Source organism: Hyla sarda, chromosome 9 (genome assembly GCF_029499605.1).
Source record: "Hyla sarda isolate aHylSar1 chromosome 9, aHylSar1.hap1, whole genome shotgun sequence".
Lineage (NCBI taxonomy): Eukaryota > Metazoa > Chordata > Amphibia > Anura > Hylidae > Hyla > Hyla sarda.
Window position 1 is genome coordinate 75278589 of NC_079197.1, and position 17206 is coordinate 75295794.

Genomic DNA, 17206 nt, shown 5'->3' on the forward strand with positions numbered 1-17206 from the left:
TGTAAGTTCACTCATCTCTAATGTTCACCATAAGGTGTCTATGCATTCAATTTGGAACAAGTTGTGATACATAGATCAAAACCATAATTAGGAAAATGATGTATTGGTCTGTATGTCAATGTGACATTTTCCTTTTCATTTTTCAGAAGACTCATCTACAGCTATCTTATTTGTGTTTATTGTCGACTACTCTACAGAACAGCTATACAGGTTGGCATTTAATAATACATACATAATTGTATCATGTAATATAAACTAAATGTACATAAACATTTTTTTTTGTTATAATCAATGTCTTAGCATTACATGTAGCTGGCACGGACGTCACTGTGCCAATGTAGTCGAAATAAAACGTAAAAATGAGTTTAGTAGCTGTGCTGGAGTCCTTCTATTTTCTGCCCAATATACCCTGTCGTCACAGCCCTGCTGTATGAGTGATATTTAGTGGGGTGGGGGTGAGTACTGAGTCATTCAGGGGTGCACTGCTTTACTTGAGTCCTCCGCTGTGGAACTCTTTTACCCTTGCAGTGCTGTTACAATATTAACCAAGTTTCAAGCGGAATGAAGGTTTGCCAGTATGTGCCTCTTGCTGGAAAATGCAGATGGTGGTTTTATTGGACTAGGTTCAGGGACCAATGCCACGATTTGGCTGGACAGTGGTGATGTTGTGATCAGTGGAGCGTGCTCTCAGTTCTCAAGTGAGACGGTAACTGCTTCGTAATTGCGTGTACTACTATGTGTATAATATTTTGGTATTGGTGTGTGCAGTCCTAGGCTACACACATTTATGGAAGCCACATCCCCATTTTCAAAAGCGATTAGTAGGGTTAACTTGTGATAAGTTGTCATTTGTTGTGTTATAAATTTTGTCTATTTAGGCTTAGTTCACCTATGGTGTCTATGTGTTACATTTTTTAAAAGCTGGGCAACATAGATCAAAAATCTAAGTAATAAAATGATGTTTAGTTCTGTGTGTCAATGTGACATTATCCTTTTTTGATTTTTTTCAGAAGACTCATCAACAGCTCTTTTCTTTTGCTTTATTGTCTACTACTTATCAGAGCCGCTTTTCAGGTTTGCATAAAAATTTTACATAAAGTTATGTAATACATAAATATAGTGTGGGTGATTTTAGAACAACTTGTCCTGATGTGAAGCTGAAGAGTGTCCCAACCGTTCAGATCGCTTCTTTCATCAAAAAAGCTATATGATTGTTTGCTTTGGGCAACCCAACAACCTTTAGATACATAAATGTATTTCCTCTTCATGCCACACAGAGGTAATAAAGGGGCAATGAAATAGTAGGGTGAAAATTAGTAGTAGACATAGTGGCGGATCAAGGTGAAATAATATGGCACAGTGGTTAAAATCATATGGGGTGGTGGTTTTAGTAGATTACTAAAAGGCTCTCGGATATTCTACTGTATTTAAGGGTTTTATAGTTAATTACAATCTTCATTTAGTACATGACACTACTCTATAATTTATAAAGATTTTTTTAGCCTCTATTCACAATAGGGAACATCTTCCACTAATGGACACTATTTTATTCCACGTGATTCTGCACCATTCTTAGATTATAGTGGATACTATCTTATGCCTCAGTTCAATAATGTAATGCTCCCGCACTATCACAAAGGCTCAAAAGAAACACAAGCCATGATTCAACTCAAACGATAATAATTTGAAAAGATTTGTGTTCATCTTGTAAAAATATTTGAGTTAAAACAGGACACACTAAAGCAGTGTTTCACAATCAGTGTGCCACAAGCTGTTGCAAAAGTAAAACTCCCAGCAATCTCAGACATACAGAGGGTACACATACATGACAGCCAATGAAGTTTTGCAACAACCAGAGTAACCATATTTTGGATAAACAGTAATAAGTACAGGCCAAGTAAAAAAATTAAAATTATTTAGAAAGCTTTGTAAAATTTTGGAAGGAGTTACATTACTGTACTAGTGAACTAACATATTAATCTTGTATTTATTATTTGAATGGTGCTTTTTCAATAAATATTATTTTTCAAATGTTCTCCTAGAAAATAGAAACATAATGTAATTTTAATATTTTTATATAGACATATTTAGTATTTATTTTAAAATCCATTATTCCATTTTCTTCTTTAGAAAATGCCGGGCTGCATTGTCAATGGTTGCAAGTCAAGGAGCGTAAAAGGCGACCATAATATCATCATGCATTCCTTCCCAAGAGAGAGGGATCGTATCATGGCATGGCTATTGGCTACAGATCAAGAGTTTCCCAAAATTGATGAACTGGTTGACCACATTCATCTCTCTAAAATGAACAATTATCGGCTCTGCTCAGCCCATTTTAAAACTACTGACTATACCTTTAATCCAAATACAGGAAAACAGAGGCTCACCCCCTTTGCCGTTCCTAGTATTTTCCCTACACGGGATATACAAGTTCAAGCTGCCGAGGCAGTTGAGGCTGAAATCCTGAATCCTCAAAAGAGGAAAAGATTGGATGAAGACGTAGCTTCAACCAATGGTTTAAAGCCAGGGGAAATGTGCCCAACCTGCCGAAATATTGTACCTCATGTTAACCCAACTGAAACGGAGCCACAAGCCTCAGAGATAACGAAAAAGGAAGCAGCAACTATATTTGACAGGAATTGGGGAACCGGAAATCAGTGTATACAAGTAAAACCTACAACTTTCTCTATAAAAATACAATGCAGAAGACTGGTTAAAAAAAAAATCTTGAGAAAAAAAAAATCAAGACAAAGCTTGGTATTTGGAAACCTGCCTTCGGAGCCATTGCAAGGTGCCAGTGTAATATTTTCGACTCCGAAAAAAAATATAGGACCAACTGGATCAGCAACTCTTAACAGTGTACCTGAGTTTCAAGAAAGTTGTAGAGCTAGACACGAACTACTACCTGCCACGCTTTTATCCGAATTGACAATTTCACCTATACAACCTATTGAAGACCCTGAAGTCACTGTTATTGTGGAGGAATCTACTCTGCATGCCCCTATATCTGTTTTAGAAGTAGAGAAAAGTTTATCAACAATCACAACTCCAGTCTCAACAAATGAAAGTAGTTCAAGTGATGATGAGGGAGACTCAGTTCATTCAGATGATGAAGACTACGAAGAAGAGGACAGTCAGCATGTGCTGAGTGAAAAATTTGTAAATGTAAATGTACCACATCATGAAGAAAGAAAATTCATAGTTTATGAAAGCTGTTTGGACACATTACTATACAAGATGCCCTGTACCTCTAATCCACCCTGCAACAAAAAAATACTAAGAGTGTATAAAAAAAACAAAGGGATCATATATTTCAGTCTTTGCTGAATGCGAGGCCAAACATTTAAAACGCATATGGCAGAGCCAGCCCCGATTGGGAAAGAAACCATTTGGAAATTTACAGTTAGCTACTGCTATCATTACTAGTGGAAACACTTACATCAAAATCCAACAGTTCCTAAAAATATTTAATATTTTGGGAATTAGCCAGGCTACTTACTACCGTATCCAAAAAATATATATATTTCCTGCAATTGAAAATTCTTGGACAATTAATCAAAAATTAGAAATGGAAAAAATATCACAACATGCAGTATGTGTTGCTGGAGATGGACAATGTGATTCACCCGGGCACAGTGCAAAATATTGTATATACACATTGATGGATGTAGAAACTAACAAAATATTGAATTTCAACATTCAACAAATATTGGTTTATCCTCTGTTGCCCTTGAAAAAATAGCGTGCAAGAATGCCATGGAATTTCTACTGCAAAATAAAGTGGACATAGACATCATTTGCACTGACCGGCATGTATCCATCAGAAAAATGCTGTGTGAGGAATATAAAACAATTGGTCCCCAGTTTGATGTCTGGCACTTAGCTAAATCTATTGGAAAAAAGCTACTTGCCGTCAGCAAAAAAAAACAAAAAACTGCCAAGATTTAGCAGAATGGATAGGACCAATTAAAAATCATTTATGGTGGAGTTCTAATACTTGTGAATGCAATCCAGATGAACTTGTAAACAGATGGAACTCTGTCTTGTACCATGTCACCAACGTTCATTTTTGGAAGGATGATAATGGTCAGGAATCATCTTGTCATCATGACCAACTCCCTGAGGACATTCAGTCCACCCGAAAATGGTTAAAAAAAACAAAGTGCCTGTTATGTTGAACTTGGAAAAATTGTCATGGATACAAGACTACAAAAATACCTTAGACATCTTAGCAACTTTTGTCACACTGGATATCTGGAAGTGTTTCATAGTTCACTAACAAATTACAGGCCTAAAAGACTTCATTTTAGTACAGACAGGGTGTATGCTCGAACACAGCTTGCTGCTCTTGACCATAATTATAATGTGAATAGAGTGCAAGCAGTTGTTACAAGAGAGACTGAAACTAGCGGACCTTTAGGCACACCGAGGTACAATCTTGCCTATTCAAAAGCCCGGAAAGAGTGGTTTTTTACGATCAGTGTATGAGCCAACCACTCAGGAATTCGTCTCGAAAATCATGCAGGATGTAATGGGACTTGCCGATGGAAACATTTCCATAGACTGGACCTCTCGCCGGTCAACAATGCCTTCTAATATAGCACCAATTGAAAAACCAGACAAACAATCAATGGTTGAAAAACACCACTCAAGATTTTAATTTTTTACTTGTTTGTTATGTGCTATATACTTGTTTATGTGCTATATTGTTTAACATGCATATTCATGTATATTTTCATGAGTAAAAAATACTTTTTTTATTAATGGTTTATTATTATAGTGTTGTTTATTAAAAAATATTATTACTACTTGTTTTTGTGAAATGTTTTCATTACAGAAAATAAATGTTAATCATCAATTGTTAAAAAAAACGTAAATCAAAAATATTCAGTTTCTAAGGAACTAATTTTTTTTTTATATGCCATATAAGACTACCTTTAAACAAGGTAAAATTTTATAGAAAACCGGGGGTTATCTCATACGCCAGGTGCTGCAGCTGGCCGAGATACAAGGAGTATGGATTATCTATTTTTCAGTTGGTATGTATTTAAAATTTCTGCTTTATATAGCAACTGACAAATAATATCTTCTCTACTTTGAATTGTTGCCATCTTGACTATTTATTCCACACACAATTCTTCACTGTTAAACATGCAAAACAAACACATTAGGATCCGCAATTATTTTACGTGGGCAACAGAGGGGTGTAGATGAGTGTACATGGGTAACAGAGGGGTGTACATGGGTGACAGAGGGGTTTGAGGAGTGTATATGGTTTATAGAGGGGTGTAGATGAGTGTACATGGTTTATAGAGGGGTGTAGAGGAGTGTACATGGTTTATAGAGGGGTGTAGAGGAGTGTACATGGTTTATAGAGGGGTGTAGAGGAGTGTACATGGTTTATAGAGGGGTGTAGAGGAGTGTACATGGGTAACAGAGGGGTGTAATTGGGTAACAGGGGTGTAGAGGAGTGTACATGGGTGACAGATGTGAATAGGGGGTAGACATGATTGACGGGGAGGGGGAACATGTGTGACAGTGAGGACAGGAGGATGAACATGGTGACACGGGTGTGGACGGGGGGGGGTTGACAGTTGGGGTGGGTAGAGGGTGGACCTGGGTGACACCGCAGTGACGGTGGCACCGCAGGTATTACAGCTTCTTCACCATGGCTCCATTTTTGCCTCACTGGGCCGCAAGGGGGAGTGGGACACTGTGCGCAGTTCGCACGCAGGCTTCCCTTCCACCCTGCGCCGTCAGTCATCAGCGAGCATGCCAGGGCTGGAAATAAAAAAATAAAAAAATCAACGGAAAAATAAACTCCAACAATGGGAAGTGTCAAATGGAATAGCAGTGTGCCGAGGGACCACGTTTGGGAAATGACTGGTGTAGACAGATTAAAATAGACAAAATAAAATAACCACCATAAAAATTTAAATAACTAATTAATATAATATAAATAACAAGATAAATAAACATAAAAAAATTGTAAACAATAAAAGTGCAATGTAAAACTGTAGTAACATGAAAAGTGCAGAAAGTAAGTGTCATAGTGAATCAAACATCAGCAGCCATGTCACTTGCTGAGTATTCATCAGGCCAGTGGAATCCAAAATATTGCCCGTCAGGATCTGGAAATTCAGACCTAATAAAATTGACGACACATGATGGTATTGGCTTTCGTCGTTTAGGCCCAAGGATTCCATGCGCAAAACAAGAGTAGGATCTATAAGCGGACTTGCGAATAACCCTACAAATAAAATAAGATTAAAATAGTGTAACAATTATGAATAATTTACAGATATGTGGATTTAGATTCAAATTTCACAAACGTGGGGGAAGACTTATAAAGACCTACATCATGTTGTTACACTTACATGAGTTCATAAGGCTGTGGTGGAGCTAAAACCATGTGCTACCGTATCCCTGCCGTATGGTAAATCATTTCAATGAGCCGACCGGAGTGATCCTCAGTGAGGTTGGCTCATTTTTGTCCCGTATGCACTTTCAACCGTACCTAAAAGGGTGAAGTAAAACCATGGTCGACTATGGCTTTTGGTCTGTGGAAAAAGCGCATACAGAGCAAAAATGAGCCAACCATAATCGGCATTTCACTCCGGACGGCTCATAGAAAGGAATTAACATACGGTTGCATTTGGCAGGGATACGTGATCCCCCGGTTTTATCTCCCCCAGCCGTATACGCTAAAGTTTGTGTAAATGTACTTTGAGATTGGTAAATTATTTGCACACAAAAAAATAAATAAAAAATAAAATGAATTGTAATAGCAACTGCAATTATGTTCATGTAAACACAGAGAAATGCTGATATGCACATTTTTAATTTTTCAAGTTTTATGAAAAGGTCAAAAAAAGAGAGTAATATTTAAAAACATTAAAAAAAATGTTTCTAAAAAAGATATAAAAATTAATATACAATACAATATTATTACCTATTGCGATTTTTTTTAACAATTCTTTGGCACTTATCCATCCACTGAACTTTTTTCTTTAAATCTCAAGTTGACTAACTCCTCGTGTTGTAGAATACAAGTTAGTCCTTTATCAAAGTGGGGATTAAGAATATCCTCCTCCTGGCAGCAGATGCTCTCATCTCTTGTTGGCATAATTTTGCAATTTTGGCACTTGCACCAATGTGTATTCCCAATTCTTGGATCATTATAGTTCAATGTGGTTCAATGTGGATAAATGTAAAGTTATGCATCTGGGTACTAATAACCTGCATGCGTCGTATGTCTTAGGGGGGATTAAACTGGCAGAGTCACTGGGTGTACTTGTAGATCACAGACTACAGAATAGCATGCAATGTCAGGCTGCTGCTTCCAAAGCCGGCAGGATATTGTCATGTATCAAAAGAGGCATGGACTCAAGGGACAGGGACATAATACTCCCCCTTTATAAAGCATTGGTACGGCCTCACCTGGAATATGCTGTTCAGTTTTGGGCACCTGTTCATAAAAGGGACACTGCGGAGTTGGAAAGGGTGCAGAGACGCGCGACTAAACTAATATGGGGCATGGATCATCTTAGCTATGAGGAGCGATTAAAGGAGTTACAATTGTTTAGTCTTGAGAAGAGACGTTTAAGGGGGGATATGATAAACGTATATAAGTATATTAATGGCCCATACAAAAAATATGGAGAAAAACTGTTCCAGGTTAAACCCCCCAAAGGACGAGGGGGCACTCCCTCCGTCTGGAGAAGAAAAAGTTTAGTCTCAAGGGGCGACACGCCTTCTTTACCGTGAGGACTGTGAATTTATGGAACGGTCTACCTCAGGAACTGGTCACAGCAGGAACAATTAACAGCTTTAAAACAGGATTAGATACATTCCTGGAACAAAATAACATTAATGCTTATGATGAAATATAAAATCCCATCCCTTCCCCAATATCGCGCCACACCCCTACCCCTTAATTCCCTGGTTGAACTTGATGGACATATGTCTTTTTTCGACCGTACTAACTATGTAACTATGTAACTATGTCACCTGGGATGTCATTGATGCTTGGCCACTCTGGGTCGTTTTGGAAAGAGTGCTCATGTAGCTCGCCATGTAGTTCTGCCTTTTTTCTTAGTCTTTCCAGAAGAGCTTTTCGTTTCTAAAAATGAATACAAAAAGATAAAAAATTGTATACAATAAAAAAATGTAATCCTCTTGAACAATATATTAAATGGACATAGGGGTGTCACAAAAATTTTTGGGGACCACTTACAGTAGCCCTATGGGGGACTGTTTTATCCAAACCCACCAGTTCCTGCTAAAATGTTTGTCCAATGCATCAAGCTACAGACAAAATAGGAAAGTACAGAAATTTAGGAATAAATTAACCCATTAAACATTATCATTTTGGTGAGTCAGAATACCATTGAAGGCTGAGTATGAAGTCAGCCTCCATGGTCTATTGTTGGTGTATAGGAATGAATGGGCTAGATCTATAACATTGAGATTTTTTGCCCATTGAATTCAATGGCCCATTGTGGTCTATGGAGATCCTGTGTCAAATGAAGTAGGAAACTAAACAGCAGGGTACTGGTAGTAATATGTATGGGAGACCCTGGTGTGGGTTCAATTCCTGGGTTCAGCTCAAGTTGTGTGATTATTCTTTAATTAGGTTTGACAGATATAGGTCAATTGATACTTTGAACCGTGGAAACTAGGTTGATTGGATACCATAAATGGGCAACTAGGTTAATTGAAAAAGGAGGTAATGTGTTGTATTCAATTGACCTAGTTCACAAAAGTTCAAACTAATATGAGTATAATCACAGAACTCTATGGGGGAGATTCATCAAAACCAGTGTAGAGGAAGAGTTGTGCAGTTGCCCATAGCAACCAATTGGATTGCTTCTTTCATTTTTTAAAAGGCCTCTGAAAAATGAAAGAAGCAATCTGATTGGTTGCAATGGGCAACTCAGAAACTTTTCCTCTGGACAGGTTTTGATAAATCTCCCTCTATATCAACAGAGGAATTGAACCCACACCAGGGTCTCCCATACACATTACTAACAGGACACTGCTGTTCAGCTTTCTTACAAGTTTACCACAATATCGCCATAGACCACAATGGGCCCTTGGACTTAAATAGACAAAAAATCACTATGTTATAGATTTATTAATTTTATTTATTTATTTATATAGCACATACAGATTCCACAGCGCTTACAATTATGGGGTACAAACAAAGACAAGTATCAGACATAAAATTACACAATAACTATTCAAACAAGAGGTGTGGGGATATGTTGGGGATATGTTGAGGCCAATTAGAGACTACTGTAGGCCTGTCTGAAGAGATGTGTTTTTAGGCCACGTTTGAAACTATGGATGTTGTTGTTGAGTCTGAGGGATTTAGGGATAGCATTCAAGAGAACTGGTGCAGCACGAGTGAAGTCTTGTAGACGGGAGTGAGAAGTTCGGATTATAGAAGATGTTAGTGTGAGATCATTAGCAGATCGGAGAGAACATGTAGGATGGTAGACGGAGATGAGAGAGGAGATGTAGGGAGGTGCAGCATTGTGGAGAGCTTTGTGTGTGAGACTGAAGATTTTGTACTGTATTCTGGACTGAATTGTTAACCAGTGTAGTGACTGGCACAGGGAGGAGTCTTCGGTGTAGCGGCTGGAGAGGAGATGAGTCTGGCTGCGGCATTAAGGATGGACTGAAGAGGAGAGAGTTTGGAGAAAGGAAGGCCTATTAGTAAAGAGTTACAGTAGTCGAGACGGGAGTGAATCAAAGCAATAATGAGAGTTTTAGCAGTTTCAGTAATGAGAAACGGGCGGATTCTAGAAATGTTTTTTAGATGCAGGTGACAAGAACGTGAAAGAGACTGAATATGGGGAGTGAAAGACAGATCAGAGTCGAGTATAACTCCAAGACAGCGAGCCTGCTGCCCGGGAGTTATGGTAGTACCACATACCGAGATGGAAATGTCAGGGTTAGGTACAGTATCAGTTGATGGAGAAAAGACAAAAAGTTCTGTTTTAGAAAGATTTAGTTTCAGATATAAAGAGGACATGATGTCTGAGACGGCAGAGAGACAGTCACTGGTATTCTGTAGGAGTGCAGGGGTGATGTTGGAGGAGGAGGTATAAAGTTGGGTGTCATCAGCGTAGAGGTGGTACTGGAAACCAAATCCACTGATTGTTTTTCCAATTGGGGATGTGTAGAGTGAAAAGAGTAGAGGACTTAGGACCGATCCCTGGGGAACCCACGACAGCAAGGGGAAGAGGAGAAGAAGTAGAGCCAGAAAACGAGACGCTAAAGAAGCGTCCAGAGAGATAGGAGGAAAACCAGGCGAGAGCAGAGTCCTTGAGACCGATGGAGCGGAGACTACTGAGGAGGAGTTGATGATTCACAGTGTCAAAAGCCGCAGACAGGTCCAAGAGAATCAGTAAAGAGAAATTGCCATTTGATTTGGCCATCAGAAGATCGTCAGTGACTTTGGTTAGGGCCGTTTCTGTGAATGGAGTGAATGGAGCGGAAACCAGACTGTAAGGGGTCAAGGAGAGAGTTCTCGGAGAGATAGCGGATAAGGCGGGAGTAGACCAAGCATTCCAGGAGTTTGGAGATAAAGGGGAGATTTGAGACGGGTCGATAGTTGGCTGCACAGGAAGGGTCCAGAGATGGTTTTTTCAATAGTGGGGTTATGATAGAGTGTTTGAAGGAGGAGGGAAAGACCCCAGAAGAGAGGGAGAGGTTAAAGATTTTAGTTAGGTGACAGCTGATAGCAGGAGAGAGAGAGACTGGATGAGGTGTAAAGGCATGGGGTCACTAGAGCAGGTAGTGGGGCGGGCAGAGGAGAGGAGCTTGGAAACCTCATCCTCCATTACAGGCTCAAAAACTGAGAGTGATGAAGAGGAGACGTGGCTGGGAATTGGATCAGAACTTTTAGGGGACTGGGAGAGGATTTCATCACGAATTTCATCGATTTTAGTTTTGTAGTATTTGGCCAGGTCTTCAGCACAGAGATCAGTGATTGGGGTCTGTACTTTAGGCCGAAGGAGAGAGTTGAACGTGTCAAAAAGGTGTTTTGGGTTGTTAGACAGAGAGGAGATGAGGGAGGTAAAATATGTTTGTTTGGCGAGGTGAAGAGCGGAGTAATAGGATTTAAGCATGAATTTATAGTGCAGATAGTCTGAAGAAGTCTTAGTTTTCCTCCAGAGACGTTCAGCACACCTAGAGCATCGCCTGAGAAAGCGGGTTGTTAGCGTGTGCCAGGGTTGCTGCCGTCTGTGTCGGGAGATTCGTGTTTTAGAGGGTGCCATTTGATCCAGGGTAGACTTTAGGGTGTCATGGTAATGTTTGGCTGCTAGATTAGGGCAGGAGAAAGAAGAGATTGGTGATAGTGAAGATTGTAGAAGATAGATGTAGCCAAGTGGTCTTCAAACTGTGGCCCTCCAGATGTTGCAAAACTAAAACCCCCAGCATGCCTGGACTGTGAGTGAGTTGTAGTTTTGCGACATCTGGAGGGCCACTGTTTGAACAACACTGATCTAGCCCATTCATTCCTATACACCAACAAATTAACCCATTAAACATTTGAGGTTTGTTTAGTCAAAATACCATTGGAGGCTGAGTATGAAGTCAGCCTCCAGGGTCTATTGTTGGTGTATAGGAATTAATGGGCTAGATCTATAATATTGAGATTTTTTGCCCATTGAATTCAATGGCCCATTGTGGTCTATGGAGATCCTGTGTCAAATGACGTAGGAAGCTAAACAGCAGGGTACTGGAAGTCAGCCTCCAGGGTCTATTTTTGGTGGATAGGAATGAATGGGCTAGATCTAAAACATTATTTTATTTTATTTTGCCCATTGTGGTCTATGGAGATCTTTTGTCAAACGGGGTAGAAAGCTAAACATCAGGGTGCTGTTAGTAATGTGTAGGTTAGACCCTGGTGTGGGTTCAATTACAGTGTTCAAATGATCTTCAAGTGTAGCTTGTTGATATGCTTACCGGCGTTATTTCATGTATTGTTGCAGCTGTTTCCTCCTCACTGTCACTTTCCGTCTCCTGTTGAATACTATAATCTTCCTATTTAAAAAAAAAAAAAAAAAGTGAATTAATATAATAATAAGTATTAAAAAAATTATATATATATATATATATATATATATATAATAAAGAATATTAATTACCTCATCAGAAGATTCTTCAGGATTATATTCTTCATCCCTTTCCTCCTCTGCAGCATATGAATATCCAGTTGCCTTTAGTAAATAGATTAATAGAGTATGTAATAGCCTAAAGCAAAATTCTCCATTACTTGGTTTTGGTCTTGTTGAGATAACATGTTAGTGGCTATCATCCTTTTTCAGTACAATAATCAATTATACAAGGTTTAATAATACTCTGCACATTGTATTTATAGCGACAGCAAGCTAGGGCTGCTCAATATCATATTTTGAGCCTGTATGCTATGCACGCTCAGCTAAGCAAACTCATTATCATGTATTGAGTGTGCATGCTATGCACACTCAGCTATGCAGGCTCATTATCATGTACTGACTGTGCAGGCTATGCACGCTCAACATCAGGTATTGATCAGATAAGCACGCTAATTATTATGTATTGAGTGTGCATGCTATGCACTCTCATTATGATGTATTGAGCCTGCATGCTATGCACGCTCATTATAATGTATTGAGTGTGTAGGATATACATGTTCAATATCATGTATTGAGCATGCATGCTATGCACACTCATATATTAACGTTCATTATTATGTATTGAGTATGCATCCTATGGATGCTCAATGTAATATATTGAACATGCATGCTACACACTTTCATTATGATGTATTGAGCCTGCATGCTATGCATGCTCATTATCATGTATTGAGTGTTTATGCCATGCAAGCTCAATATCATGTATTGATTGTGCATGCTATGCACGCTCAATATCATGTATTGACTGTGGATGCTATGCATGCTCAATAACATGTATTGAGCATGCATGCTATGCACGCTCATATATTCACGTTCATTATCATGTATTGAGTGTGTATGCTATGCATGCTCAATATCATGTATTGACTGTGCATGCTATGCACGCTCATATATTCATGTTCATTATTATGTATTGAGCATTCATGCTATGTACTCTCATTATGATGTATTGAGCCTGTATGCTATGCATGCTCAATATCATTTTTGAGTGTGTATGCTATGCATGCTCAATATCATTTATTGAAAATGTATGCTATGCATGCTCATTATCATGTATTGATTGTGTATGCTTTGCGTGCTCAATATCATGTATTGAACATGCAGGCTATGCACGCTAAAATATTCACGTTAATTATGTATTGAGTGTGCATGCTATGCATGCAAAATATCATTTATTGAGCATGCATGCTACACACTTTCATTACGATGTATTGAGCCTGCATGCTATGCATGCTCATTATCATGTATTGAGTGTTTATGCCATGCACGCTCAATATCATGTATTGATTGTGCATGCTATGCATGCTCAATATCATGTATTGACTGTGGATGCTATGCATGCTCAATAACATGTATTGAGCATGCATGCTATGCACGCTCATATATTCACGTTCATTATCATGTATTGAGTGTGTATGCTATGCATGCTCAATATAATGTATTGAGCATGCAGGCTATGCACACTCATATATTAACTTTCATTATTATGTATTGAGTATGCATCCTATGGATGCTCAATGTATGCTACACATACATGCTACACACTTTCATTACAATGTATTGAGCCTGCATGCTATGCACGCTCATTATCATGTATTGAGTGTGTATGCTATGCATGCTCAATATCATATACTTACTGTGCATGCTATGCATGCTCAATATCATGTATTGAACATGCAGGCTATGCACGCTCAAAATATTCATGTTTATTATTATGTATTGAGTGTGCATGCTATGGATGCTCAATATCAGGTATTGAGCATGCATGCTATGCACTCTCATTATCATGTTTTGAGCCTGCATGCTATGCACGCTCATTATCATATATTGAGTGTGGATGGTATGCACGGTAAATTTCTGATTTTGGACTCATTTGGTACTTTGGATCACTATCTATATTGTAGTGCTGCGGTTTTATTGAGTAACACCGGATCACTCCAGTATAGATGGTGAGCAAAAAAAGCACATTTATTCCATTGGGGGGAGGTTATGGTGTTATGTGCAATACAGTCTAGATGGTGATATAAATTGTGAATTCATTCCATCAATAAATATGCACAATTTTTGAATGGAATAAAATCTTTTTTTTTAATCACCACCTATCCTGAATTGCTGCGGTGTTCCTAATGCAATAAAATATGCAATCAGTGAGCACATGTACACGATAAAACCGCAGCAATGCAGTATAGGTCAGTGGTCCCCAAACTGTGGCCCTCCAGATGTTGCAAAACTACAATTCCCAGCATGCCTGGACAGCCGTTGGCTGTCCAGGCATGCTGGGAATTGTAGTTTTGCAACATCTGGAGGGCCACAGTTTGGGGACCACTGGTATAGATGGTGAAATAAAAAAGAGATTTTATTCCATTACAAAAATGATGCATCATTTTTGAATGGGATAAAATCACTATTATTGACACCATTTATAATGCACTGCTGGCTGCAGCCATTCATTTGGGAGTACAGCTTTATATGAAAAAATAAATAAATAAATAAATTCACAAAGCTGCAATCCCCAATGAATGGCTGCAGCCAGCAGTGCATTATAAATGGTGTCAATAATGGAGATTTTATCCCATTCAAAAATTATGCATCATTTTTGATTGGGATAAAATCACTATTATTCACACCATTTATAATGCACTGCGGTCTGCAGTCATTCATTGGGGATTGCAGCTTTGTGAAATTTTATTTTTATTGTTTTGGGCATATAATCAATTGTACTACCCACCATTTTGATATTATAAATTCCCTCAGGGTACAGTACAGCAGCTCCATTCTCAGACTCTCAGAGGCTGCCGTCCCTCCCAGCCTGTATGCGCGCCTGTATGCGCGCTCCCGACATTGAGCGCAGAATACAGCAAGATGGGCGGAAGTGGTGGCCGGCGAGGCTTCAGATGACATCACGCCGGCCCGCCCGCCGACTTCCTGCAATCGTGAGACTGCTCAACTCTGAGCTACCGAAGAGGAGTGGAAAAAGGTATTGTTCTAATGTTTTAAGAGGATAAAAAAAACAGGGATAGATGTAGACAGTGGGAGGGGGAATATGGACATTTTAGTTGAGGATAGCTACTCTTTAAGAGCACATACCTCAGCTCTTCAATAAAATAATTTTTTTTATATATCTATATATATATACCGTATTTATCGGCGTATAACACGCACTTTTTAGGCAAAAATTTTTAGCCTAAAGTCTATGTGCGTGTTATACGCCGATACACCCCCAGGAAAGGCAGGGGGAGAGAGGCCGTCGCTGCCCGCTTCTCTCCCCCTGCCTTTCCTGGGGTCTAGAGCCCTGCTGCCAGCCCTTCTCACCCCCTGGCTATCGGCGCCAGGGGGAGAGAAGGGGCAGCGGCACCCATTGCCGGCGCCGCTGCCCCATTGCCTCCCCCCATCCCCAGTGGCATAATTACCTGTTGCCGGGGTCGGGTCCGCGCTGCTGCAGGCCTCCGGCGTGCGTCCCCGGCGTCGTTGCTATGCGCTGCACGGCGCGGCGCACTGACGTCATGCGCCGCACCGTGCATAGCAACGACGCAGGGGACGCGCGCCGGAGGCCTGCAGCAGCGCGGACCCGACCCAGGTAATTATGCCACTGGGGATGGGGGGAGGCAACGGGGCAGCGGCGCCGGCGGCAATGGGTGCTGCTGCCCCTTCTCTCCCCCTGGCTGTCGGCGCCGCTTCTCTCCCCCTGGCTATCGGCGCCGGCACCGATAGTCAGGAGGACAGAACGGGCAGCGGCGCCGATAGCCAGGGGGTGAGAAGGGCCGGCAGCAGCGCTCTAGACCCCAGGAAAGGCAGGGGGAGAGAAGCGGGCAGCGACGGCCTCTCTCCCCCTGCCTTTCCTGGGGGTTTATCGGGGTATACACGCGCACACACGCACCCTCATTTTACCATGGATATTTGGGTAAAAAACTTTTTTTACCCAAATATCCTTGGTAAAATGAGGGTGCGTGTTATAGGCCGGTGCGAGGTATACCCCGATAAATACGGTATATATATATATAGATGGATAGATAGATAAAAAAAAAGTCAGTTCTGTTATGGTGAATATATTTATTTTGACAATTGATTGGTAATAAAGGTTTTTTCAATCAAAAATCTGTTCTTATCAGTTTAATATCTGATATGTCCCCTATCTGGGGACCATAAATTAAATGGATTTTTGAGAATGGGAGCCGATTTGGAAACTTGCTTCCGTCGCCCAATGCATTGACCCGATATGGCAGTATCTTCGGGTACAGTGCACCACCCCATTCCAGTGTTAAAAAAGACAGATTCTTATTTAATCCTCTGTGGGTGCTGCTGCAGCTGTTGCCTGCCTTGTCATGTCAGTCAGTCTGGCTGCAGAAGGTGCCGCTGCTGTCCAGACCCAGTACTGCTGAATGGCCTCCTTAATTGGATAAGCTCATCGTATCCTCACAAAAAAAAAAAAAAGAGTTCCACAATTAGAGACCACAATAATGAGTTGCACTGACTGGTTTATGAACGTCTATCCATTTGGCGTTTTACTGACCATGTTTGCACACTGATTGATGTCAAAAAAAATAAAAAAATTATAATAATACTAATCTAGCACACCTGTGCAGGTTTGACATGACATGATACGTAGCTGTCTTGCAGGTGGTGCTGAATCCTGTTAAATGATGTGAGGGTCTCATGGTTATTCACAAGGGTGCGTCATTGCTGTTGCTTGACCATGCATTGGTTCTGTGGTCAGTGAATGATAAAAACAAAATTTGCCATCCATTGATTGATGGGAAATCAGCCATGAGGCATTTGTTTTTAGAAACTGCTGCTCACAACCAATGTTGCAATGGAGTGTCTCCATCTGCTGGTGGTATTGGATAAGCATTAGTGCTATGATGGGGTCTGAAGAAGAAGAAGAAAAGAAAGAGAGAGAGAGACTGACTGAGTGAGTGGGTAAGATAGAGAGTGAGTGAGTGAGAGTGAATGAGTGATTGAGTGAGTAATTGAGTGAGTGAGAGAGAGAACAAATGAATTAAAGTGAGTGAGTGAGT

The 17206-nt window shown here is 40.1% G+C and overlaps 1 non-coding gene across 1 annotated transcript; it reads left to right on the forward strand.

The window, feature by feature from the left end:
- The first annotated feature begins 16252 nt into the window (after positions 1-16252).
- LOC130292189 (U2 spliceosomal RNA) lies at positions 16253-16439 on the forward strand. The gene has a single exon (XR_008848099.1). It is a non-coding gene; the product is annotated as a U2 spliceosomal RNA (small nuclear RNA).
- The last annotated feature ends 767 nt before the right edge of the window (positions 16440-17206 follow it).